A 25,961-nucleotide genomic window follows, 5' to 3' on the forward strand; every position below is an offset into this window, starting at 1 on the left:
CAAACTCAGGTGTAGAACAAAGATCTACCAGCAAAACGTTCTCCTATGACGTTCTCCTATGACTAGCCTACCCAAAAACAATGAACATTCTTATTTAGGAATACCTGTTTCTGTCTATTAAGTGGTTCTGCACAGGTTTTCATTTCAAATTCAGCATTAAAAGAAACACCACAAGCACTGTAACAACCCATACAAAGAAGTCCTCAGTCATCAAGTCCCTGCAAATCATTTCTAGTAACTGTAGTAATTTCCAAAATGTCTCTAAACCATCATGCTTACTCACAGGTTTCACAGGAGGAAGCTTATACCTCCCAAAACTGTGCTTGTTGGGAGGGCTCACACAATTACAATTTACAACCTCATTTAACTGGCTCCACCAGAGCGAACACCTTACTGAAGGTTTGACAATTGCGCTTAAAATTCCAAGATGGACTGCTCCACACTGCAACATGTCATTGTTAATTACAGCTTACCATACTACAGTTTGGAAATCTAAAATATGAAACTGTTACGCCTTCAGGCTAACCTATTGGCTGTCGAAGGTATAACTCCACCTCCAACAGCGTCATTAGCTAGCCCGGAACAAGAGTTCTGGGCTAGCTAATGTCTATCATGTGCATATTTCAATGCACACCAAATACATGACTGTTAAGATCGGTATCTGGCTTCGGACAGCTTTGTTTGTCTCACTCTGTCCAACATTTTATGAGCAATGTTGGATAAATTGTAGCAATTTACACCTATACACGCGATTCTAACCTGATGATTTGCAAGCAAGGCAATTAGGGAAAAAAATGGTTAATGAGCACCCAAATTGAGGAAAGATACCTTCAATTATGTGTGTTATTCTTGAGAAGCCAGGAATGTAAGGGCCACAAAAAAAATCAAATAACCTAAATGTTCTTGAATAATGAAGAGATTAAGTACTTTTAATACCAGATCCAAAACATTTAATGCAAACATTGTTATGCAAAGTGACAAGAAATTTGAAAAGGTCCCGCGCAAAGTGTAAATAGAGAACTTGGTTTTAAATGTGCTTCGCCCCCACAATCAACTAAAAGGTATGTGGGAAGCTTATTATTTCATCACTGAACTGGGTTGAGATATTTAGAATCTCAATTTAGGGGACTTACCATCTCAGATTTATCTAAACAGACATTAACCCGAGTGGATTGTTTTGTGGGAGGTAAACCCGTATGAGTTTAAAACAAAAGTTTATAATCTTGTATTACATACTAGGGTATTTTTTTTTTGTGACTTTTCAAGGAGAGGATTATCTCATTTTGGGTGATCTTGAGTCTTAATAAATAGAACACTAACATTAATTGAAGAACCTGGAGTACATACAGTGAAATTATTCTTATTTAAATAACACTAAATTAACATATCATATACGCTGCATACCTAGCGGTGGTTATGTACCCTCCTTTTTTTTTTTCCTAGCGGTAGGGCAGCCTGCCACCACACATCTCACACTACCCCCTTGCTTGGGAGGCCAGATGTACCTCATGCACCTAACACTGCAGGCCCAATCCTTACACGCTATACTCTGGTTATTGTTTATCCCGTTCTTGGCCAACGCTTCTCACAAGCATACTGTATATATCTCTCACTAAATTGCTAACTTAGCCAATTGAACCCCGGACGTCATAGTCCAGTTAAACGTCAGCCTGCTTATGACATACAAACACACAAAGCTTCTCATGCAGTTGTTCCACTACCAAAGACCATTCGGCTTCATTTAAGCCTGTTTTAGTAACATGCTTGACATGCCATCTACCCTCGTCCTCACTCTCCCAGACAGGGCACAGCAACACTAGCACTGACAACACAACTGTCTACCCGAGTCCAGATGTTCCACAGGGCATAACTCCTCTCATCCACCTACACTGTACTTGAGCATCATGATAGCTGCCCTTACTATTATTTTACCAATTTTCTTACCCATCACGATTTGTATATATGCTTTTTCTTTAACTTCTGTGTACAAACATTCGACGTTTATGTATTGCCTGTTTACCTCTTAATCTAAAAAAAGTGCTAGTATTTAAATGCCATACCTGTGAAATGCTGTTATACTATACGACTTGCAAATGCTATTGTGGCATAGTGAGTTGCTATGTTTATGTTAGCACACAAAAATAAAGAATTACAAAAATAACATATCATGACTCCATTAGAATAGCATTTAAATGAAACGTATATTCTCCTGCAGAACCAATTTACCTGGCAATGCTAACTACTAATTAAAGAGTTACTCTGACCACCATGTGATTTAAAGTGCTCATAGTGGAAGGAGTCTGAATGTGCAGTGTTTCAGCTTGAAACACTACACATACTCAGATATTTTTAATTGTGTGATCGGGGCTAGTTGTACCCCTAGCACACATGACTTGGCAGAACTCTCTGTTCCAGGCTGCCTAATGTCAATTCTGTATATATTTTGCGTATGTCGTCAGCACGCACAACACAATGGCGACAGACGTGATAATCTTGTCCCTTGTAGGCAGAGTGCTTACAAGGGGAAGGTCACTATACCCTCCCTTTCGCCTCCCTTCATTGCAGGCATAGATATATTTATTTTGAAACACTCTCTCCCCTTGCCGGCTTGAATGGTGCACAAATGCGCTCTGAGACAGAAAAATGGTCCAATCACAGGCTTCTCTATGAGAAGCATTTGATTGGACAGCACCAGGCCCCTGTGATGTCGGCAGAGGGTGTGCAAGTTTGTGCCAGCAGCTTTACCCTGCACTGGATTCCACGTAAGTAAAACCTCTTTATTTGCACGTTATATGGAGGGGGTGCCTGATTCATAGCGCCCTAAATGACATACACAGAATAGGTCCCCCTCCAAAGGGTTGTAGTAACCATTTAACATGTACTAATGATCACACAATTAAGGAGCCAGGCCCACTCACTTGATGGCCAAGATAATTTCCATAGGGAACCACTAAACCAAGCTACCCACTAAAAAAAAAAGATTCCAATAGTGTTTTGTGGCAAGTAAAGACAGTATACAAAATATATTGCGAAGAGGCAGCTTTGTTTTTCAGCAGACCTGATTTTACACAACTTTAGTTACGGACTACTAGTCAACAAAGTAAAATAAGTTTTTTGATTTTGCAATGTTTTACACATTCACATCCTTACACTTACATGGAAAAAGAAAAAAGAAAAATGATATGAAGTAGTGTCTATTGTTCATTCTATTAAATCAAGTAAAACCTCCCAATAGTTGGCTCAGGCACACGGGGTCACTGTATTGGAAGATCTACTATCACTGGATAATAAATCAAGATGATACATCAGGGAGAGCAGGTTTACTTCCTTCTTTAAATCTCAGAAAAGACACGAGCTGAGTCACACAACCTTTGGTAGTTTCTGGCATTATTCTAATTCACTTGCGGATTAAGATATTTTTGTGTCTGTAAACAAGGGTGGATGAGAACGGAAGAGTTTCTTTTTACACTTACTTGCAAAGGTAGAATTCTCTAGGCTTTCAAAATGGTTACAAGTACTCAACTCCACATTTCTGTCTGCTATCACTAAAATAATAACAAATACTAAAACATACAAAAAATCATCAATAAATATGACTAAAGAAAAAAACAAACAAAAAAACGTATCATTGTTTCACTGCATATGACTGTCATCAGTAGTTGTGAAACTATGGCTGTACACAATGCCAAGTCACTAAGTAGCCGTTCGGCATGCAGCAGCTTACAAAAAAATAAAATAAAACACACTCACACACAACAATATAATTCTTAATATTTAAGGGATAAAATGTTAGCAAGTCACCAGGTTGACTGATGTTTTTTGGTAGGTATGCATAGAATTCAGGTACTCTAAACCTCTTAAGGACCCACGACAATCATTGTAACAAAAGTTTAGTTTTTTTTATTTCAAAACAGAACTACCTACCTAAATAAGGGCTGCATAACTTCATGGAGCTGCCAAATCTAAAAATATATGCTTTTATACATGTTTATACCAGATTATAATGACCACAAAGACTAGCTTTGGGTCCTGAATGGTGTTAAGTATCCACTCTGGCAGATGTGGTGCAACAAAACTAGTACATTTAGATTTGTGAATCACCCCTTTAAGGCTTACCGAAAGCTCTATTTTAAATTAACACTTTAACATCTAAAGCACTAGGCACTTTAAGTGTGAAGAGAGCATCTTTTTTTCCAATTTTACAAAAAGTGCAGATTTCAATAGAAATTGGCAGCTTTATAAATTAACCTTGTTACACCTCCCTTTCGGTCAGATAGCCCTGTTACTTCCTGGTTGTTTAGCTCAGTGGAGCTAACCTCAAGAGGCAGGCAACTGCTTGCTTAAAACACCTGCCTAGCAAAGACTACTCATTGAGCCACATTGGAAGTCTGTGACAGGACAGCCACAGAAAATCTAGGCAGGGAAAAAGGGGAGGGTTTGCAAAGGATGCAGACAAGAGATCTGCAGCGTCTGCAAGCCTGTAAAGATACATGAAAAATGCAAAATTAAATGAATTAATGTTTTCACTTGTGGTGTATCTACGAAATAATATTTTGTATTGTTTTCATTTTGACATTAGAGTGCCCCTTTAAGGAATAGTGATACCTAAGCCGGTACAGATGTTCAATGACTATGAAGATCCACACATATTTTAAAAGTAAACAGTTTGTGAAATATTTGACTAAAAAAATAGAATCACAATGGTGATCTGCCAGTGCCACACCAATAATACACCATAATGCAACCTTTAATACAATTTCTTCCAGGGACCTGCTTCAAATGTCCTTACTTTATGTTTATTTATTTTTTATTGACTCATTATCCAAATTCTTTCAGGGAAAAATAACATGCCAATCACGTCACTCAAATGAAGAAACGGGTTTCTAATTATAGAGAGGTGTCAAAATCCATCACATTTCTCATTTCAATGCACTTATTAACCCCTTACTTGCCAGCAAAGTACTGTTCAAAATATATGGCAAAAAAATTTAATTATCAGAAGTTTGAAGAAACATTTTCTTTAGTCTTGTGTTTCTTTGATCTTGGCTTGCACAAAACTCAGAGTGCATGGCAAGCCGGCATGCACATCTGGCAGCCAAGTTACCTAATTAATCTGGATGAAGCAAGTAATACACAAACATCACTGGAGCATCTTGTAAACCCCTCCCTGATCAGTGCATAATTACACTCACTGCAGTGTTCATTCCTCTGCTAACTGGTCACAGGAAATCAATACTCTATTTCGTGTGACAATTGTTCTTGTGTCAGGAGTTACATTCGTTTTGGAAAGTCAATCTTTATTGTTAGACACCTCCTTCTCTCCTGAGATTACATTATTTACCTATTGCAGCACTTGAAATCAAAGAAGAAATTGAAAGGGACACTCGCAACATTAAAACCACTTCATCTTAATGAACATTTTTTTGTTTTTTACATAGAGAAAGTAAAAAATGGCTGTAAAAAATGATAATGTTTACACTTGTCAGAAACCACACCTCTAGTGGCTGTTTGACTGATAGCCACTTGATGTGCTTCCTCATCAAGAGTTTCAAAAATCAAAGGTCTTCATGTTGAGTCATCATGCCAGCATGAGGACAACTAACACGATTGATGCTTTTTACTTTGAGAAGCACCCAACTGGCACAGAAAAATAAACGGACTGCAAGTTTGATTTTGAGGACTGCTAGCAACAACTGATCCGAGACACATCAACTGGAAGACGCAGAAAGAGGAACACACGATTTCAGTGTTTGTAGTCAGCTATATGTATTAAAGAATATCACTTTAAAATCTGCTCGATGGACCTCTCTCCGGAGGTCACATTGAAAACGAGCTGCTCTCAGAAAAGACTACATGATTTGACTAATAAATTAGGAGTAAATTACAACGGTGCCATTTAAAATGAAGAAATATTACGGATTAAAGCTTAGTGATTAAATGTATCTTATGTTCTTGCTGTTGAGCAAGTTTTTTTTTTCCCTCTTCTTCAATGAACACGTGACGATGCTTTGGATCACGGATGTGGATATCTCTTTACTTTTTCGGGAATGTGTTTAACACTAGTTTTGTCAGTAGATTTGAGTGATGAGCGACAACATACTAACTGCTCAAATAAAAGTTAGCAGCTGACAAACCTTTATATGCAATGTGAACTGAAGGGGGTAATGCAGATACTTTTTTAAGCTAGACTAGAATTTGTTTCAACTGGTTTGTTTAATAAGAGATAAAATTGGGTAAAAATAACATTGCTGTTTATATAACAAGTCAACAATCAGCAATACTCTGAAAATAAAGAGGGGAGGACCACATTCATGTGATTTCAGTAAGGTAATGGAGGCCTGATGCGGAAGCCATGTGGCTGACCCACTACATGTCTTAGACATTAAGTGGTGTCCTAACCCAATATGAAACTTACACCAACACTCCTTGGTGTTTTTTTTTTATATATAGCTTTATATTCTTCGCATTTTTTTTTTATAGATGCATCTTTCCAAGATACATTTTGATGTATTTGTATAGATATTGGATGTTTACAAGACTACAGAAGGTTGCCATGGAAATGACACATGGTGCCTAGTTGTCGAATTTCTCCTCACATGTTTGCATGCGCAAACCATTTGGTCGCGTACAGGGATCCGGGTAGCCATGTTTTTGGTGGTTGATTTTACAGTAGTCTTGTATAGTTTGACAATGAAGGTGGCTTCATTACATTTTTTTATGTAGGTTTGTTATATATAAAATTGTGACTCTATAAAAATGTAGGAATATCTTTTGCACACATTTTTTTTGATAACTTTCATATTTAACAATTTTGTGAACCAAACCTTCCCCCCCTCCCCCCCTAAAAAAAAAGAAAAAAACTGTAGCGACATTAAAAACACAAAATTAGAGGTCTTTATCCCTATGTGAAAACAGGTCAAACCAGTTGTTTGATAGGCTCATTAGTTTCCACGGTGCAATATATCTAAATTCCTCGTGGCCTGGGGGGGAAAAAGAGCACAGACAGCTCTTTAGCAATTAGTTTATTTGTGAAAATAAATAAAATGCCCAATTCTTGTCAAGTCACAGTTTAAGCGTTCCATCATTTTAGTATAATCAAGCTGCCTTTATCTTTGAAATGACAAAGATTTCTCATTCTATACCTTTTGTTTATTCAACTGCTACTGCCCAGGTAACAAACAGGGACTGTCCCACTAGATTCAGGACTGTTGGCAGGTATGTTAAGTGTATTATCTACCAGCACATCTGCTTAGCCATATCACAGTTTGTACAGCACCAATTTTTTACAGGGGCACTAGAAAAAACTCTAAATAATTTGTGAGCTCTACTAGTTATTGCATATATCCCTATATGCCTGTATGTTAACTTATTTTCCCTATTTACTCCCCCATACTCTTTTAGAATACTATTTTTCTTGCATCATATAAAATGTGCTTTATAGACACGGTCTTAAAGAATAAGCTGCAATTGGCCATAAGATATTTATAACAAGAAACGGCTATGGGGTGACAGCCCTACCTACAAATACAACAATTATGAATATTTTGCAGGTTATCTCCGATGAGTGATGCATAATTGAGGAGTCACTATGTTCAAGATAAACAAAACAGATACAAGGAGGAAATGAAATGGTTCAGTGAAAGCAAAGGGTGTGTGTTCTGAGTGTGGGGATATCAGCAAAATTGACCTTGATTCAAGCCTAGACATGAACATGTTCACATTAATTACAGCCATTATTGGGTATTTAGTATAAAACATCTTGCTACTCTGGGTAATTCGATATAAACATTCCATATAGTATGCTTTATTTTTCCATACAAAAACAAAAAAGTATGTTAAAAATGTATGTAATGCCTAGCTCTAGAAAGGTAGATTAATTATATCCTATCGATGTATCCCTACCACTATAGTGTCCTAGTCACTGCTTAGGTTACATGGATAGCACTGCCAGGGTTAAAAAAAAAAAAAAGGTATTCATTTTATTTAACTTTTCTCCCTTGCAATGTCGCTTCTTGCAGAACGACTATGGTTTCAGCTGCATTGTTAACACAAGGGGCACACAGCACCCAGACCACTTCCCTGATACCACTTCTTTAATCACACTATGTTTGGGTAAACCAGAATTGTTATACATGTGTGCACAAGGTTGAAGACTTTTTGAAGATTTTTCTTACTAAAATTCATTATGGTACAGCAGCCAAAGATTCTGCAAAAACTTTGACATTCAGGAATAAATCAACACAGTAAAATTTAAGAGACCTGCAAATTTACTTTCTAAAGGAGAAGAGGGCAGGTAAGATACAGTCTAGTGCCAGAGGCAAAAAAAAACCTTTTTAAAGAGATGAGTTTGAAGAAGGAGTATCTGAAAATAATGAGAGCTGCAGAGAATCAATGTCCATGTAACAGAGTGCCTTAGAAATAATGGGGCAACCAAAGAATATGTCTAATAAAGGGACAGTAAGGTTGTGATAACAGAAAAGTTAAAGAGCTGGGGTGTACTTTGTCAGTTTGGGGCAAATTGGGGATGGTTCTGTAAATCAGAGTATGGAGTTATAATTCATTGAATTTTTCAGAGGCGATCATAAAAGGGTTAAGCGCAATCCAAAACAGATGTTTATTAAAAATGATGGACTAGTGAAAGACCGGATCATCTAAAGATGTATGATGCAGACCTTCCCATCCCAAATATCATTCCAGGTCTGGAAGCGGGTTGGCTGTATTTATATTATATTTAGCGAGCAGCAAAACCCAGTCAAGGCCAGCTGTACAGGAGGGAATCAGCACAATAATAGCATCTCATAGTGCCTGTGTGGTTGGTGCGAGGAAGAGAATTTATCGTTGCAGCTGCAATACCATTGACTCCAGCCAATCGCGGCCTCTTCATTCTGCCGGTAACGTGAGGCTCTGCGGGTCATACAAATAAGGCAGCAGCGAGGAGAGGCTGTGGAATATATATGGACTCTGCCATTTCTGATAACATTCACCTTGTTAGTGATCTATGGATGCTGAGCACACATTCCTCTTAAGCCCTCGCTCACCTTCCACAACAGTGATGCACTTTCAGAAGCTCTGCAGCTGTGACTGCATTAAAATAAAATCACAGAGAGGTCTAGCACAATTTGTTTTGTTACTGATCTTCGACAACATTGTAAAACACATGCTCAGTGTCATTGCTGCTTTACCCCTGTCCTCTGTTCAGGAAGAGGTTTAGTGTAAAAGAAGAAGTTCTAATGTACACATAAGCTATAGGATTATATGTTACTGTCTTTAAAGCCAGGATGGTTGATCAAAAAAGCTGGGCAATCTCAAATAGCTGCAAATGTCAAAGGATCAACATATTTGTAGGTATAAACAATCAAAATAGGAGGGGGGGGGGGGGGGAGAGAAAACACACGTACAGACAGTCACAGAGATAGCATAAAAATCTAAAATTGGAAGAAAAATAATAATAAATAAATAAATAAGCATCACTCTTCGGGTTAATGTGTTTACAGGGATGCCTGAATGAGTTTTATTTCTTCTCTGTATTTGCCGCCAGTTATATAATGTAAAGTTTGGTAGTGGGAGAATATTTAAATATAAAAATACAATAAGCACTGAGAATTCAAGATATCCTTTCCACTGGTGTTTAAAGGGTTACCAATTGTATGCATAAATGAAAGTGAAAAGGTTATGGTTAATTCAAGCTCCCTTTGACACTTAAATTATTTAAATTAGGACTAAAACCCACAATGCTTGGCCAGTTGTTTGCCATCAATGAGTGATACAGGGCAGGCCTCATGTGGCCTCTTCCCTCCCACAGTTTATATTACACAATACTCTGTTTGTTACTCTGTAGTGACTTGCCTGAAAATAATACCACAAACATGTGCTAGTATTTTGTTGTTGTATTTTTTTTTTTTTCGTTTTTCATTTTAACTGCTTGAAATGTAAACAAAGCTGGGGAAATGTAAATATGAATATATTTAGTGATATTATGTAAAACATTACAAATATATTTGGATATGCAACATAGCAACGTGTTGAGAGAGGAGATTTGTGGTCTATGTAGTTAGACCCTGACGCAAGTAGGCATTTGCAACAATCGTTCAGGGAGTCAAATTTGGATAGAGCGGTCCACCCTTCCCAACTCACCTGTTCCTCTCACAGATGAGAGGAATCTAGAATAAGATTTCGAGCACCAGAGTTTCTTAACCTAGGATGTGTGACAACTGTTTGTCAAACGCTAACCTAGAAAACACCTGATCAGGATGTAATAAAACATCAATTTCTAAAGTGAAATATATATAAATAATACTGCAATTTTACTGCTCAATTCACTGTCATTTAGGAGTTAAATCCCTTTGTTTCTGTTTATGCAGCCCTAGCCACACCTCCCCTGACTATGATTGACAGAGCCTGCATGAAAAAAAAAACTGGTTTCACTTTCAAACAGATGTAATTTACCTTAAATAATTGTATCTCAATCTCTAAATTGAACGTTAATCACATACAGGAAGCTCTTGCAGGGTCTAGCAAGCTATTAACATAGCAGGGGATAAGAAAATCTTAATTAAACAGAACTTGCAATAAAGAAAGCCTAAATAGGGCTCTCTTTACAAGAAGTGTTTATGGAAGGCTGTGCAAGTCACATGGAGGGAGGTGTGACTAGGATTCATAAACAAAGGGATTTAACTCCTAAATGGCAGAGGATTGAGCAGTGAGGCTGCAGGGGCATGTTCTATACACCAAAACTGCTTTATTAAGCTAAAGTTGTTCAGGTGACTATAGTGTCCCTTTAATAATAAACTGTCACAATTACTGCTTGACTTTTACTGGTGACATCTGGGTGTGAATCATCAATGCACAGATCATATCGAGATTATATAATAATAAACAAAAGTAAAAACATATGTTCTTACTCTGCCCCATTATCTAAAATCCAACAGGTCCAATACAAAATGCATCAGAGTGAAAATGATTCTTGTTTACCAAGTATGTCAAACTTGCGGCCCTCAATTAATATTTTTGCGGCCCAGGTTAGAGGTGGCTCTCTCCATACTACATTCACCCTGTCACATTAACCCCCTAATCCTGTAACACTCCCTCCTCCAGTCATGTCACAGTTGCCCTCCCTCATTCTGCCACACTCACCCCCCAACCATGTCTCATTCATTCCCTCACCCTGTCACACTCACCATGCCACAGTTACTCCTTCACTCATCCTGTCACAGTCACCCCAGAGACAATCCTCATACACAGCCATAATAATACTTCAGCTTAATGAAGTGGTCTGGATGCCTGGTGCAGCTAGGGTTAACCCTTTTTTTTTTATAAACATAGCAGTTTCAGAGAAACTGCTATGTTTATATTAGGGTTAAGCCAGCCTCTAGTGGCTGTCTCATTGACAGCCGCTAGAGGGCTTGCGTGCTTCTCACTGTGAGAAGATGTCAGCGTCCATAGGAAAGCATTGGAAATGCTTGCCTATGAGACTGGCTGAATGCGCACGCGGCTCTTGTCGCGCATGCGCATTCCGCTGAAGTGGAGGAGAGGAGGAGAGCTCCCCACCCGGCGCTAGAGAAAGAGGTACGTTTAACCCCTTCCTCCCCCTAGAGCCCGGCGAGAGGGGGGCCATGAGGGTGGGGGCACCCTCAGGGCACTATAGTGCCAGGAAAACGAGTATGTTTTCCTGGCACTATAGTGGTCCTTTAAATTCTGTACTTTTCAAAATAAAACTACGGTTCTATGAAAACTGAAGTTTTTTGTTTATTTGCAGCCCACATAAACTTAAACCTGGTTTATTTGGCCCATGTTAGCCTTTGAATTTGACATGCTTGTTGTATACAGAGTAATTCCTGTGAAAAGACCCTCATCTCAAAGCAATAAACAAAGTAAGGACATATTAATTGATATAATTTTATTTATACAGTGCTTAATACTTTAAAATGAACCAGTGATTGACAGCAACCTCAGGGATAAAGTTGCGCAAAAGGCAAGGAGGAGGAGCCAACTAGCTGCAAGCAATGTAGTATTAGTGTATTGCGCTGTATATGTCCCACCAATATTTCCCAACCAAGGATAACTAAATGATAACATACTAGCACTGTATTCTGTAAAATTAAACCCAGGAAACAGTCACCCTGCCGTATGTTCAGTAGGTCTACACACATTAACCCCTTAAGGACACAGGACATGTGTGACATGTCATGATTCCCTTTTATTCCAGAAGTTTGGTCCTTAAGGGGTTAAAGTATAGACAGATTCCTGCCATGGAAAGCTTATAAAATCGTCATAGCTATTTTTTACAAGCACGGTTTACTACCAAACAGGGTAGCCGATAGGATGTATGAGCTGTATGATGAACCACACACGTAGAAAAAAACAGGTTATCATAGAATGTACTACAACACAACACCTAGGACCTTAAGTGATTTTCTAATTTCATCTCCTCTTTTTGCTGAAGAAAACTTGTATCAACTTCTTGTTTCGGCATCAAGTCAAAAAAGGGAAGGGCTGATAGTGTGGATAAGGCTTAAAAGGTTGGCAGAAGTAATGTGATTTTTTTATTTTTTTTTTTATTTTGGTTTCCTGGGCCTTTGTGCTTTTCTACTTATCTAGAAACATAAAATGATTCAATGTACTGTTCAACATCATCAGAACTTCCAAAATAACAAACCTCTCTCTTTGCTCAATTCTCTCCAAGGCAAGCAATAGGCATTAAAACAACTTAAGCCCTAATAAAGCCGTTTTGGTGTATAGATCAGTCTCACTACTCGGCTCTTTGCAATTCCGTAGTTAAATCACTTTGTTTATACAGTCCTAGTTACACCTTCCTACATGTAACTTGCACGGCCTATTCTAGGTTCTTGTATTGCACAGTCGGTTTAATCTATAATTTCTTATCTCCTGCTCTAATAGCCTCCTGGATCCTACTGTGTCTAAGTAAAGTTTGATTTACAGAGCAGAAAATAAAAACTTCTAAAAAGAGTTAACATCTGATTGAAAATGAAAACACCTTTTTCCATGCAGGCTGTGTAAGTCACAGTCAGGGAAGTTGTGACTGCATAAGAACTGCTTCATTAAGCTAAAGCTTTGATGCATATAGTATCCCTTTAATCTAACTCTACGTATCATTCAGGAATGTCCTGGCACCCTCCCAGGGTAAGCAGTCAAGCCATTTGAGAATGTTTGACAACTTATGTAGGGTCCACCAGGCACCCGCTGATGCCTCCTCTGCAGTGAGAAGCTCTGCACTGAGCTAAGCACGGCAACATAGCTGATGCTTTCAACCATAGCAGGGCTTAGCTCAGTCAAGCTAAAGGTAACTCCAAGCAGATGTTTCTGGTTCCAGGGTAGGTGGTAACAGGTGCCTGGCAGACACATGGCAAATTGCCAAACAGTCCTTAAAAAGCGTGTGACTACTTACGCAGCAAGGGCCCTTCTGGCACCATAACCAATACATCGGACTGTAGTGGTTATGGTGTTTGAAGTGTTCCTTTAAACTAAAGCATGGAGGAACATTGGTGTAGAAAAGACTGACTTTGGGGTGATCCCTTGGTATTAAAGTATTACTTTGCAATTGGGTCTGTACCCTGCTGTGAATATACATTACAAACATATGATTTCTAAAGAACCACATATGCAGACTCCTGTACCTGCCAGGTATCCAATTGGAACGACAGTATTTATGATTTTGGTACACAAGACCTGTTCAGCAGGAAAGGTTTGTATTTCCAAACACCAAATAAATGTTCATTTTTTATTTAAACATCACATTCTGAAAGCTACTCCCATCTCATTATAACTTTACCTTGTCTTTCAATTCTGACTTATTATCCCATACCGTTCTTTGCAGACAGACTGCAACTCATTATCTGGGAGCAGAAAGAACACATGTGAGACAGAGAGAAGTTGCCGGGCTAGATAAAGACCACATACCCATGTGCCACACAACGAGAAAGTCATCATGGGGATAAGGCCAGCCATGGGTTTGGCAGAGCAAGGACTGATTAAAGTGTTAACGGAAAAACCTTCTAGCGAAATGTAAGCAAGAGGACATATTTTGTAGGGTAATAAAATAATAGGGGTCCAGGCATTCCTTGGTTCAAGACAAGCACTTTATTGAGAACCACAACAGCAACGTTTCAACCCCAAAAGGTCTTTATCAAGTGCCTGGACCCCTATTATTTTACTAATGTTTGGAAATCTGTTTTTTGATTCCGGCTCAACAAGCACCCTGGCTCAGATTTGTGGGAGTGAGTGCAGTTCCACATATACTATTGCTATTTTGTAGGATGTCAGAGTTCTACTGAAAATATTGTAAAACATTCTACGTTTTGCACCAATGTTATTCTAGTAAACATGGCTGCCTGGCTCTAGGTTGTTCTTTATTTAAAAAGACGATCATTTGTAAACGTTGGTAACTGGAAAGTAGTATTTCATATATAAAATAGATAGATAGATAGATAGATAGATTTAGACCTGTGCTCCTATCAAGATGCAGATTTTTTTGCACTAGGAAACACAAGAGTTTAATAGTTTAAATCAGTTTATATAATAAATAGTACACTTTATGAAATATTAAATATGCAAACTAGTTAGCTATTCAACAACGCCAAAAAGGTGGCATTCCTTAGAAGGTTTTTTTTTTTGGGTGGGGGGGAATCTCCCCGGGGAAAACAAGACACAAATTAAGCAGACCTACCTTCCATATGATATGTAAGAATTATGTTTAATATTACACATATAAAGGTAGAACATGCATGCCATACTTTAAAGGTGCAATCTCAGTATGATACAGCAGCTTGTGTCTAGAAAAGTTGACATTGGTTTTTCTTTGATATGGAATACAGCCATGAGTCTTTAAGAAGCCAAAATGTCCCCACTAAAGAAAGTATTTGAAAGTAAGCATTTTGTTTAAAAAGCACAGCTTATTACACAATTTTGTTTTCATTATATAAATGTCACCAAGAACTAAATTTAAACAGTTAAATCTTGGGCAGACACCCTCGGCAACTGCTATAGTGAATGCATGTCACACACATACATGTAGAGATGTAGCAGAAATACAAAAAAAAAAATTGGGACAGTATTGAAAATGTACAGGTTGAAGTCTCCACTCCCAGACACCATAACCACTACAGTGCATTCTAAGAGTTATATTGCCCGCACCACCAATGTAAGTAGTCAGATCGTTTGACTTATTACCTGGGGTCCTATAGGCATCAGTTTCAGCTTAAATGGAGAGCCGGAAGAATCCAGTAGCTCTCCTGTGCTCAACCCTACACTGCCATTAGCATATGATCTGACTACTTTCACTTGGGGAGGGGATACCAGTGCTTTCTTTGTACCACAATCACTGCTCTGCATTCTGAAACGTGCATGCATCAAATAGCAAACTTCCACATAGCTGGTTTATAAAACAACACCATGCAATAATCCACGTATTAGACGATAAGTGAGGCGAAATAATAATGCATCTTATATGATGTGTGCTACCCAATTTCTTTGTGTCTTTCTGATGGAACGCATTACTTTACCAGCTGTACAACCATGATAAAAAATACAAATAAAAAGTTTCATGGAGATTTGAATACTGAAGACTGAATAAGAATAGTGTATTTTCTCTTCCTTCCCCTAGAAAGCAGAAGTACAGAATAGTCTGAGACTGCCAACTATTATATAAGCTCAAGTACAGAAAACCAATTGGGTGGCTCTCTGCCCCAACCTCCACTTTCCACTGGTCTGTCCAACTAATTTAACCTTGCAGTACCGCTGTCTGGCAGAGAATTAGTTACCTGATCATTAAACATTAACCAAGGCCTATTGTATGAGAGCAAGATAACACACAGAAGCAAAACACACGAAGGAGCAAGCAGACTAACACGCAGACTAACGTACAGTATGTAGAGGGGGGGGGGGGGGGGGGGATGCAGGTAAGGCATGAATTCATGAATAAGTCTACTGTGTAAACAATTAATAAATTCCACAGTTCACAGACACTACTGCATCTACAGGTTAATATCAACTCCCTTTTAAAACAGAACCACATTCATCCTTAAACAGGCAACACAATGGTTTATATAGTTCTCTTTCAAAAGGCAAAATAGACATTTAAATTACACTGGATTACGTTTGTGTGTTTGTGTGTGTGTGTTCATTTTCATTATTCTGCCACAATAATTAATATTTTTCCCACTGCCCCAAATACAAAATTAAAATCAAATATTTCATTTTTTGCCTCCTGTTTTATATTAGGAATTGTATATTTAATTATTAGAAAACATTATTTGGAATAGGAGGTTTAAACAAATGTGGTTTAGACTTTTGAGAAATTGCTAAATGAACTTAAAACAAAAACAAATATATTTGTGAAAAAAGACAATGTGCAGTTGGTTATATGAAACCATGAAAAATTATGTCCCTTTTAACTTCTGCACAACTTGTTCCAAGAGCAGCCACACTTGTGTGTGCGCAAGTTGAATTGAAGGCCACACAAAAAAAATTCTCTTGGCTGACAGACACGAAAGGTTACAAAATGTGATTCTGCTTCCTGTCAGGAAAAAGAACAATACAGAAGGCTGTATTCCTCTTTCCCCCCAGTACCAGGGACCATTCCCTGCCCCAAAACAAATAAGAACAACAATTTGTTGAACATGCAATGCATCCATTCACTGCCAGGGCAATTTTACGTTTATAAAATATGTTAAAAGATCAGGTGACAAGGTCTTCATCCTTCTCAAGTGGGAAGGGAAACTGTAAAATCAGTGCACGGTACATGGCACGTCAAATCGCCATCTTGTTTTGACAGCGGTTACCTACCAACAGATATTTACCTGTGTACAAACAGGGCCACAATGGAGAGTACCCGGTGTTTAACAATTTGGTAAAAGTATGCAACTCCCCCAACAACAAAAAAACAAAACAAAAACAATAATCCATAAAAATATAACATATCCCTCATCACCCCATAAAAAAAAGAAAAATTACAACCAGAATGAGGCAGTAACTCTTTCATTTCCTGAAATAAATGTAAAGGTTAAATATGCGACCACGTACGATTTACTTTAGGAAGCTTGCCAAGGAGTTTGCCAAGGGAGGAAACCCTTGCCACCACCCTGGCACTCAAAAGGTTAAACCAGGCACACATTCAACAGGGTGGAAAGTAAATGTTTCTGGTATCCACACAGATACAATGGGTGGATAGACTTGGCAGCACGGGATTTTCTTTCTAAAGAGAAGCGGAAAGAGACCTGATTTTTAGCCACACAACAGACAGCTGGTTACTGGGTCAGATTTCAGATATTTCCCCCAGGGAAAAACACCACAGGATCAGGGGAGGGGGAGCAAGGTTTATTGGCTGCTACTTCTTTGGGCTTAACTGACCAACAAGCCTCCCAAGACAAACCAGGCTGGGCGTGGGATAATAAACTATGTAGCGGAGTCATTTCATTTATTTATTTATTTTACAATAGCTCCCTTATCCGTAGAAGTCTGTACATGATATGTATTGCAACAGTAAAATTACACAGATTCCTCCCTCCAACCTCAAATGTCTTGCTTAAGCCACAGTATTAAATTAAGAGACACCTTGTTCAATCACTGCAGCTAGGAAAAGAATCAAAGTTTTCTAGGCATCATAGAGGAGCCTTGTACTTGGAAAATGATGCTGACTTATTCATAAAAATGTTTTTTTTTTTTTTTAAATAAGCAGTAACCATATAAAATGTGCTTTACATTCACACGTTCAATAACCTAAAACTACACCACTTTACTTCTATAGCCACATGCAATTTAACTGCATGAAAAGAAACAAAAAAATGGATTATTTGATAATTGATTGATTATTACTACTATTTATAAAGCGCCAACAAATTCCGCAGCGCTGTACAATGGGTGGACTACCAGACACGTAATTGTAACCAGACAAATTGGACGCACAGGACCAGCGCAAATTATTTTTACAAAGAAAATAGGAACTATAAAATATTCCACTGTGTTAACACACATAAGCAGCACCACACATGACAACGACATAGCGCAGAGAGTTACACAGCATGTTAAATCATTAACATATATATATATTTCTGGATTACAAAGTCACCTGCAGTCAACAAATGTAAGTATATAAAAAAATTGTATTTAACCATTATTTGCACCAGATATTTATGCTACTGCGCTTTAACCCTTGACCACTTCTGACATCATAGGTTCAGTATAATGAACGTGCTCAGACAGAACTATGGGATGAAAGTCAGACAGGCTCCGGTGACGATATTAAGAAAAGGGGAAGGGCTGGGGGGGGGTTGGATTTATAATAGAAAAAGGGTGTGTGTGTGGTGGGCATTAGTATAAGACCCATAGCCTGGGGCATTGATGCCTGCAAAAGGCTTGCAGGTTGTTCGTGGTTCTCAAGGGCTTTCATGGTGAAGGTAGCCTGCTTGATAATCACGTGTTTCTTTATTCCACCATCTATTGAAAAAGGTCTGCAAATCTAAATGACAAAAGGGGTTTATATACTCAACCTTAAACCAAGCCAAACGAGGAAAAGCAGATACTCTTAACCATATACATACACACATGCCTTCGCTGGGTTTAAACCAGTCTTCCTGCATCACAGAAATTTACACTTTATTGAATAATAACCCAGAAATATAGTTTTATTTATATATATTTATATATATATATATATATATATATATATATATAGTCATTTATGGAGAAAGTCTAACATAGGCTATATACAATAACAATAAGATGTTTGTGTTATTTACAAATACTTTGACTTCTGTGTGTGTTATTTTGGTGTTTAGAGAACCAGGTTTGCAGCTGTAGATTTGATAACATGGTTATGGAACAGCAATGCTAGAGGGAATGTAAATTCGTGCAATCTCTTGATATAATTTTCTTCCTCGACTTACAGACATTAGACTCTATACACAGAGGAGAAGCACGTCACTGCACACAGACAACAGCCAAACACAGACTCAAACAGTCAATTTGGGTTATAATCACAGAGGTTAGCAAAAGACTCATGGGTATTCTCTATGACAGCATAAAAGCCCTTAGCAGACACTGGGGTGCAAAATATTGACATGCAAAGTGTTACCCTTTAACACTGGCTGATGGGAATATCCAAAGTTTCTCTGCTTACTTATCTGCTAATAAAAAAAATACTTAATTATTTTGACACAAGCACTCACAAGTCAAATGATTTCCAGTAGCTAAATTGAAGTGTTGAATCTCTGCTTCTAAACCCAAGTTGTGTACTGTATTTCAGTTTGGATTTTTCTCTGCCAATAAATGTGTATCAATGTAATTCTTGTACATACCAAAAGACAACTTGGGAGGGGGAAAGGATAGATGTGTATGTTACAAACTTGATCAGGCCAGAACTGACCAGTAAAATACCTTTCACTAACCAACTTCTCAGCCAACTCTGTGTCCTGAACAAACTGTTGAATGCAGACAGAAAGCCAAACAAACAATTTCTAGGGAACACAAACCCCTTTAAAGAATGTGCGTTCCAACATACACAGTAGCATAGCACAAAAGAGAAAATATACGAAGAGAGGATGGTGAGGATTCAGATTTAAAAAAGCAAGAAAATAACTAGAGCTTAAATTCATAATCAATATATAGCAACTAAACATGTATTGAACAACTAAACTAAAAACAAATATATCTCATGCAACAGAAAATAGTGGAACCTCAAGGAAGGGGATCCTACTCTTGCATTTACATCTTCATTAAGATCATTCATTCTATAATAGCAATAGTGAGCGACACCATATAATTAGAGCTCTCATTAAACAAACATGATGACACACACCATGTGAACACGACAAACCTAGATACATTTTCTTAAAGGGACACAGCAGACACCCTCAAATATTTGGTACAATGTGTAGATTAGGTTACAGTTAATGTTGCTGTGTGTTTGGGTTTTATGTTTTGTGTGTTTTTTTTGTTTTGTTTGTTTTATTCATCTAATTTTTTAACATTAATTATGTTCTATAAGACCACCATGTTCCATAAGAGTAAGGTTCTTGGGAGTTGTCCTTCAGCTGTTCACTTTCTGCAGATTTAGAACTACAACTCCCAGAAACCCTTAAAGCACTGTATGTTGGACTAGATCAGCAGTGCTACAGAAAGTTCAAGCATCATTACTGGCTGAGTAACTGGTGTAAAGAGAACTCACTGCAGATACTGCAAAGCCTGGGTATTTGCAGAAAATATAGGAAATTAATAAAGGTGACTTAGCATACATTTTAAAGCATTATCAATACCGTTAATTTAAAAATAAAGGGTTACTTCCAGCCTTGAGTGCTTTAAAACGACATTATCTGCAATAATAGTAACATGCTGTAAATTTGCTGTAACCCTGCATGCCACAAGGAGAGGAAAACATGTCAGCTTTTCTATACTGCAGTTACAGTAGATGGGGTACAGAAGTATTGTATCTCAGGTTTTAATGACATCTAGGGCCCAAAGAAAATGCAAGCACCCTTTGGGGGTTCAGATTTTTGAACGTTCATATGTACAGCAGGTAAGAGACAGAAGGCATCTCAATAGCTAAATGTGGATTGTAAAAATGAGGGAAAAGTGTTTGCTTTGCCTCTGCCTAAGCAACACACAAGTAAAAGTCATTACTAAATTCTCTCAGCCCCCATTCAGCCTTAAAAAAAAGTCACACGTGCTCTGTTGCAGACTTTGCTGCTCAATGTGTCTTTTGTCTGAATGCTGGTGTTTCAACATCCTAGTCTTGAATACAAGAGAGAAGGGTGAAAGAAAGAGGAGGGGGGGGGGGGGGGGGAGTCAACAAAAATCTTCTGTCATTCACAAACCTGAATCAGTCCAGACTAACTCCAGACCCTTCCCCCTTGCCAGAGAAGATTGATGCCACAATAAAAATTCAAATGCCCCTCCTCCTTTCTCACCCCAAAGGGGGTAGCAACCATGTATGTCAACCCTGCTCACTTCTTTACAAACAAGTCACTGAAGTCTAATAGAGAGAGCTTAATTGTAATCATTGACTCCTCCATCATCCCAGTAAATGGTGCTAAATTCTGGATGGTGTCAAGATACGGGAGGGGGGGGGGAGCTACTAATCTTCATTTGTCATCCAGCCCCCCCATGATATTTTAAGTCAATAAATCATTTTCTGCATAGTGTACTGCAGATATTTTAACATTACAACACAAAAGCAGCCTAGACAATGACAACTTTCCAAAACTGTATGACCACGCTTCTTACAATGTGCACAATTAAACTATTGGAATTAAGGGTCTGTTCACAGTCCTGGAGGGGGTGTGTACATTTTCACTTTTAGGTTCATCTCTGAGAATAAAACTCAATTCTGGAAAATATTCTAAACTTCTAAACATCTGCATTTGGGGGACTTAGCAGCCGGGGCAGTAGTATTGAAGATGTCAATATTAATATTAGGATCTTTGCATAGTTAGCAACCCAGAAATAATTGTATATATATATATATATATATATATACACACACACACAGATAGAAAAATACCCTTAGTGATTCCCGTTCACATACCATCTCTTTGGAAACAGAGGAACCCCCATCGCTAGAAAATACAATATGAACCTTCTACTTTGGGGGGACATGGCGGTTCATTTTGGCAGTAGTATTGTATGTGTCCGTATCAGAACCCTTACCTAGGTAACACCCCAGAAAAAAAATAGAAAGAAAAATGCCCCAAGTTATTCTCGTTCATCATTCACATACCATCTCTTTGGAAACCTCTGAAAGAGCATTTGTTAAGGCTGCCAAGTTAAATCCTCCTTTCTCATATCACGTCTTTGAAAAATCAGTCAGAACCCCAGCTACACCGAGATCTGCTGAACCAGGCAGAGAATTGCAATTGCTTTGGCACTACATAGCCATTAAGCATAATATGAACTGAAGCTCAAAAATTATACACTACAACCATCAAGACAGTAATGCAATATTATCTTACAATCCATCATACCTAGCTCAGAACACTCTCAACAAGTTTGTTTTCAGATTTAACAGTGAGTGAGCATGTGCTTTGTTTTCAAAACACTAACACAGTCCCTGCATTGTACTGATTTGTGTAAATACAAACCAATCCTACATTCAACTGTGTATGTTGCAAGTTTAAAACCTCATAAAAAAGAAAAAAACAAACAAAAAAAATAAGACACAAGATTTAACAGTGGCAAGTACTAATTTGTATAGCCTGAAAAAGGACATGATTGCATTTATTACAATGACACTGACCCTCTTGGTAGCCAAGCAATTGAGCAACCTATAGACATGTTTTATATGTTGTGAAGAAGCAAGATGAGATGCACAAACTCTCTCAATGTTTGGAGAGTTAAAAAAAGGGTTTCCACTGTATCTCAACCCTATAAATAATTTATCTTGCACATGGTCAGTCATTGGAACACAGCATGAGACAAAACATTGTTCAGAATTCTGCAGGCAACAAACAGTGAAACCACCAATCCATTGAAAAGGCTATAAAACACATGGGGGGTTGGCTCGAAAGGGGGGGTGGGGGAGAGAAAACAGAATAAATGAATTCTTGGCCTCAGTGTCTTGAGGGTATGGGTTACCAGGGCAGACAGGGTTAACCAAATTCAGGCACATGGGTGTACACATCAACAAGGTAGTGTTTCCCATATCACACCAGTTTAACCACCAGCTTAGTATGTAAACCAAAAGTTAGGACTACAAAACCAAATCGTTGTCCTCACTCTTTAACTCCAACTTTTGGAATCCTCTCTACTTCCACCCTGAGTCATATTGTTCCATTAACTCAGGCAACAGCCAATATACATATTTATTTTAATTTTTTTTAAAGGAAATAACACATACAGATTCCTTGAGTGTTTAAATTAGATTTTTTTTTTCCAAGCAACTAAATCAGATGGGATTCCCTTTACCAACCCCCCCACCCTCCCCCCCAAATCAAGTTCCTGTTGGCATTAATATACACACAAAAAAAACAATAAAAAAAATTTGGGGTTCAATGTTTTCATAGCTTCCCATTCAAAAATTCCTTCTATCTATCAAACCACAGACAGCATTCACTTAACCATTCAGATAGACTGAGAACCAAGGCTAATGTTCCATCTCCAATATTTACAGTCTGGGTTAACCCCCTAGGCACCTGGGGATCTCTAGCTACTTAAACAGATGAAAGCAAATCACACATTGTAATTATAGCACATAACCACTTCCTTGCTAATGGGCCTTAGACCCTCCCTCTGCCATAGTACGCAAGGGGTTAATTGTTCTGATCCAACATGCAGCCTATTGTAATGTCAACAGTGTAATGATAGATCAACATCATTCAGACAAGTGTAACCGGGGGAGGGGGGGCAGGGTAACCCCTTTGCCTGCAGAGCTTACACTCAATTTACATTTGCCATTTAACTGCACTGCATTCTCTTTAGAACACTGGGTGCATTTGCAGCCTTTCCAAAGCATCAGGGGAAAAAAATACAATAAATATATAAATTAACTTATACTACATTGCAGACCATTATGGATCAAGAGCCATCAGTAATTCAGTGACCTTACACAGACTAATAATATCAGGCATGCTTTCTAATCCACCACAACACACAGGGAACAAACCCTAGCCTGCTCTGGATAGGAAATTACATTACAGTACTAGATTCTCACCTCCGGATACACCGATAAAGCATGTCTTTATAGAATCCTTCACACGTTCTATAGCAAGATTCCATGCCTCATTGTTTGTGTGAATCTCTCTCATTGAGAAAGCAAACGCTGTATATAGAGCGAGAGGTGTAATAAAAGAGATATTAAACTTACCAGCAGAATGCAAGGCAGCCCTGGGAGCTCGGCAAATGAACAAAAATCCTCTTTTCTGGGTAGATCTCAGACTTACACTGCACTCCCCCCTTTATTCCTGACTCTTCCCGTCCCTTTTTAGCCCACAGACAGTAAAAAAGGAGCTCAGTCTTAGTGGGTGAGTAAGTGAATCAACTAACAGAGAGCACAGTAAGTTGAAGTGTCAAATTACATAGCCTATTCTATTACCATGCTTGGTGGTAGGCAGGAAAATCTGTTCCAGATTCCTCTCTGACTGGAGGAGAGTCTAGAGAGACATGTCTCTTACATGGAGAAGGATTGCACAAGAAATGGAAAATGCTTGCAGTTCATTTATCAGCCTTTACCATTTACATGAAATAAGATAGATAATTTAAATAGGTAAACACACACACTCATTTATTATATATATAAATATTTGTGTTTTCTTTTTCTTTTTGTATTTTTCATTTAATCCATGCACACATTATATATCTTTAAACTAAATATATATATATATATATATATATATATATATATATATATATATATATAAAATAAATATTTAAAAAATATATATATATATATATATTTTTATTTTTAAAAATATTTTTTTATTATTATTTTTTATTATTATTATTGTTATTATTATGCAAGGAAATTACCTTAATTATATAGCAGTTTAATACTAATATTCTAATGTGAACATTATAAAATATTTGTTATTTGCCAGAATACTTATTTATATATCGCTCTGTGTGGCATCATATTAATAACAATATTGTAGAAAAAAATTACAGTATATTTATTTATTTAGTATTCTATTTATTTAGAAACAAATAAATGTATGTGTTTCTATTTTTAAGTTTTCTAACCATTCTACCAACAATAAAACCTGTCTGTAGCATATTGGACTGTTAATACAATGATTACAATAATACTATGCAATGAATGATGTCATATATGTCAATGCTGTGGCTTCCCAGGCATGATGATGTCACATAATATCAACTCAGTGTGCTTACAAATGGATTAATGCATGGATGCATTGTGGGAAATTCCTTCTACACAAGACTCATAAATATGTAAACGTATTATGGGTAGACTTGCAAGTTAATTAATTAAATTGAATTGTCTATAGATCAGTGGTGGTAGCCAACATTCACCTTTAATAACATATAGCACTAACATAACAGTTTGAACTACAACTCCCATGATACCTGTGCAGCCACACATTGAGGTTGAGCATAATGAGACTTGTAGTCCCTTGGCAACCAGGAAGCTACCCTCTGATTATCCCAACGTTACACAATGTAAGATTAATCGATTAATCTTAACTTGCAGCCCTAATTATGGCTTCCATTCATACAACATATTTACATTCCAAAGTCTGTACATTAGGAGGCATTAATGTCAACACCCTTGGGGATTGCTCAGTTAGAAGAGATTTTCCAAATGTTCTAATGAATTGCAGGGGAAGCTTAAAGAAATTGTGCGTGTTTGTGTGTGGCGGCATGGGTGTCTCCAGCTAATAGTCCAAAACATCGCTTATTCATGTAACGATAAGGGTCACGTAGGTTTCAGCTGCAACTAGGCCTCTGGTCCCAAAGGGTCACTGCAGCTGTGCATCCAATGTTCACCGTGGTGAATTCTAAGAGAACAGGGCACTCCAATTTCCGCAGCTCCCCCACTAGCCAAAAAGTACTTGGCTAGACAAAGACCCTGGTAATAACATTGTCAGGTCCACTTTTGATTGTAGGTTTAATGTCACTTTAAAATTAAGGCCTTTATGTTGCAGCATTACTTGTTTGGAGTAGAGCAGGGTTATAGTGCCAGAAGGTCTGTGATGCTGGCTCACCTTTACGTTTCTAAAATGGCTTAATAAACGTATATATATTTTTCTCAAGCCGTTTTTATGAATGAGGAGCTACTAATTGTCTTAGAGAGCCAGCTGACGCTCTCAGCCAATCCCCAGTGCCCCTGTCCGTGGCAGTCCGAGGCATCCTGTTCGAAGAATCTCAAAAAAGTGGAAGGACAGAAGCAAAGCTAAATGGTGCTGAAGAGAAGTCTTTGGGACTAAGCCATTCATGAATGGTTAAACCCCTAAAGGCAAGCCAATGCCAAGGACCTCCTGGCACCATAACAACTTAATTCT

At 37.9% G+C, this 25,961-nt stretch overlaps 1 protein-coding gene across 3 annotated transcripts in view; it reads right to left on the bottom strand.

Annotated features, from left to right (window-relative positions):
• ZMIZ1 (zinc finger MIZ-type containing 1) overlaps positions 1–23,989 on the bottom strand; it is a 224,665-nt gene extending 200,676 nt beyond the window's left edge. For all 3 annotated transcript variants that reach the window (XM_063434176.1, XM_063434177.1, XM_063434174.1), the window contains exon 1: positions 23,810–23,989. The gene's annotated coding sequence lies outside the window, so the exon portion shown is untranslated. The remainder of the gene's footprint in view (positions 1–23,809) is intronic.
• Between the last annotated feature and the right edge of the window lie 1,972 nt (positions 23,990–25,961).

Source organism: Pelobates fuscus, chromosome 10 (genome assembly GCF_036172605.1).
Source record: "Pelobates fuscus isolate aPelFus1 chromosome 10, aPelFus1.pri, whole genome shotgun sequence".
Classification (NCBI taxonomy): domain Eukaryota; kingdom Metazoa; phylum Chordata; class Amphibia; order Anura; family Pelobatidae; genus Pelobates; species Pelobates fuscus.